The following is a 3,426-nucleotide window of genomic DNA, read 5'->3' on the forward strand; positions in this document are numbered from 1 at the left end:
GTGATCCTCTCATCATACTCTCGGCTACGAGAACAAGCAGACTACAAGCACGATAGGAAAGAGGGTTTGTGACTTTGCTATCACGAACACTCTTAGATTTTCTGTCACCCTTAGAAAGAGGTTTGGTGATTCTCCACAAACTCTTTCTCACAAAGTGTTTGTGACTCTCATCACGAACTCTCACAGCTAGAGGTTTTGCACCTTCCCAGCTAGACCGCACACATTCCGACATTTATGGTGAACCCAACGCGAAGTTGCTGGGGTGGCAGTTTGTGAATTGATCTAGACACTTTGTTATCCATGGATGAAACAAGAGACACATGGGATGCACTTTGATCCTGCAGTCATGCAGATGTTTCAAGCATTTGCCATGTACATGCAGCAACAACAAGCAGTGGAAAGAAGCGAGATTTCAACCACAAAAGCACTACAGTCCATTGTGAAGAGAATTCACCAGTTTGATGGCAAGGAAATCACAAAGTATCTACGAGATTATATGAAGGAAATGGAGTTGGACCAGGTGTGTGAGGAAGACATGGTTCAAAGTTTTGAGCTAGTTTGTGTCCCAGAGATCAGAGACCGTATTAGGGCAATTCAAAATGCTCATGGAAGAAATTGGTAGGAACTCTAAAATAAGACTACTGTATGGAGGACTCTGAGAGGGTGACCAAAAGAAATTTCTTAGATTGGGTTGCAAAGCCTAAAGAAGGGATTTCTGCTACAGAGCTTCTCAAAGAGTTTGAGCGACGCTATGCTCAACTTTCACAAACTGAACAAACTTCCTTGGATAGGGAAAAGGTAGAACTTTTCCTACAAGCAACGGGCAAAGAAATTGAAGAAAAGTTAGAGATTCTCTTGGAAGACAAAGATGCAGAGCAAGGTTTGAAGACAAGGTGGAATGATGTACAAGATGTAGTCTTCCTGTTGGCAAAAAGACAACGCAGAAGAGACAAGATGGTGGTGAACAATGGTGCTCCAGTTCGTGTTATTACTGAGAAGCAGCCAAAACCTGCTATTGTAGCTTCTAAGGATGATGGGTCTATTCTTGTAGAACTTGGGAAGGGCATACACGAGTTGAAATTAAAGCTAGCAAGGCTTGAAGAAAAGGGGCAAACATTTGGACAGTCATCAAGTCAAAGACCTCAAAACAGAGAGGGATTTGTAAATAGGTGCATCTGGTGTGACAGCCCATACCATCCAAGAAGGGACTGTGAAAGCTTCAAAGATACCTTGGGTAAAGATCTTGTCTTCTTCAAAGAAGGGAAGATACATCTTAGTGAAACAGGGAAGCCCTTGGTGACCAACTTTGGCAAAGAAGGGATGAAAAAGCTAGTTGAGGACATGGGAACCAGTCATGCTATCTCAATGGTTAAAGCAGCAGCATTTTTCTTAAAGGCTGGTCAAGTCATGCTCAAAGGGTCAAAATATATTGAAGACGTGAGTGAGGATGGTGAAGATGTCTGGCCATTGATGATGGAGTTAGCTGTGAAGGGAAAGTTGACTAAAGAAGTGTTACATGAAGCAGGAGATTGTATCCGTCTTGAGACTGGGTAGAATGAACCTGTAGATGCTTTGTCAGTGCATGCCTACATTGCAAAGTGCCGAGGAAACAAGGCACTTGTTGAAGAAAAACGCAGGAGAGAAAATGGGGATGAAGGCCCCTCAAAGAGGGCTACTAGAGGTGGAGGGAGAAAGGATCCGAGTCCCTCTCAAGAGCCCATGGCAAGGGAGCCTCCATCACAAGAAGTACCAATGAGAGATGTTGCATCAAAGTGTTATCATATACATGTGGTAGTGATGTGTGTGTGGTCCTAGTGTGTGAACACACTAGGACCACCGGGGCATTTTTTCCCTCTTTAGGAGGTTTTTTCCCCTTAGCATTGTATATACGCCCATCACTCTAGGGCTATCTATCTTTCCATTGCACACTAAGCAACACACTCTCTATTGTGTGCCTTGAGCTTCCTTCGTCTTCTCCAAGCTGTGTGCGTTTCTCTGCAACCCTAATTCCAACAATTGGTATCGGACTAGGTTGTGTCCTCTCGGGCTTAGTCGCCAGTTGCTCCAGTACACGCCTGCTCACTTTCTCCGATTTCAGTGAGCTTTTGCGAGCGTTCGCAGGTCGACAAACACTTCGGGCTCAGATTTTTGATTCGGGCTCATTTCGGCCTCCGTTTCCACTACAGGCAGGTCTGCACAGGCAATTACGTCATTTTGTGCAGAACTTTTCTCAGTGCCATTTTCTGCATAACAGGTGCCTTATAGTCTTCTACGGTTTGTGCTATATAGCACGTGTTGTTCTCGCTCCGTTTCTCCTATTTTTGGGCAATTTTCACATCAGGTGCAGCATTTACCATGGCTGACAACAACAACACGATGTGTTCAAGATGTTTGCTGCTGAGGACAGGTTGGATGGGGACAACAACCCTATGTGGGCTTATATGATGCAACATGTTCTTGTGTCAAAGGGCGTCTGGAACATTGTGCAGGGCATTGATGTATATCCTGGTTTTGAGGATGTAGGCGATGTTGAGGATGTTGTAGGTCTTGCTGCAAGAATTGCTGCTGTTAGAGTTGTTTTGCCTATGACCCAACAAGCTCGTTGGGATGTTAAGGATGCGTAGGCTCATGCATTGATTGTGTTGTCTGTGAAGCACACCATTGTTCCTCACATCCGTTCAGCAAAATCTACAAAACAGGCTTGGGATATTTCAGCAGGTCTTTATGCAAGCCGCAATGAGGCTAAAATTGCTTTGCTGCGTAAAGAGTTGGAGTCAAAGATTATGCATGAGGAAGATGATATGGACACTTTCCTTGCTAGTGTCAAGGATATCAATGAGAAACTCATTTCTGCAGGTGAAGTCATTTCAGACAGTTCCCTTGTGCAGACTGTTCTTGATGCCTTACCAGATTCTTACCAGACTTTTGCTAGTACTTGGAGACTTATGACCGAAGGAAATCCTGAAGTTGTCAAGTTTGATGCATTATGCACATTGTTGTTGCAAGAGTCACTTTCTAGAAAAAACAGGACTAGGAAGCGTGCAGTTGAACAGGCTTTTATTGCTTCTCAAAGAAAGGGTGGTAACAGTAGTGCAGCCACTTCTTATGGTTCTGCTGCGAGTGGCAAAAATTATGTTCCTAATGCTTCTCCTGGTAGCAATTCTTCTAGAAATTCTTCTGATAAGGGCAAAAATAAGATGTGTTTCCATTACTGTAAAGCTAATGATCACTTGATCAAGTCGTGTCCTAAGTTGAAGGCCAAAGAGGCTAAGAAGAAATAGGGTGGTTCCACTGCAAATGCTGGTTCCACTACGAATGCAGCCATTGTTGAGTCTTCTGTGAAAGGAGATTGTGTTGCTGATGTTGATGCAGAATGGGCATTTAGCGCAGAGTGCACTTACAATCCTGTTGTCCATGATGCATGCT

This window comes from Adiantum capillus-veneris, chromosome 29 (assembly GCF_014529385.1).
Source record: "Adiantum capillus-veneris isolate H3 chromosome 29, ASM1452938v2, whole genome shotgun sequence".
Taxonomy (NCBI): Eukaryota; Viridiplantae; Streptophyta; class Polypodiopsida; order Polypodiales; family Pteridaceae; genus Adiantum; species Adiantum capillus-veneris.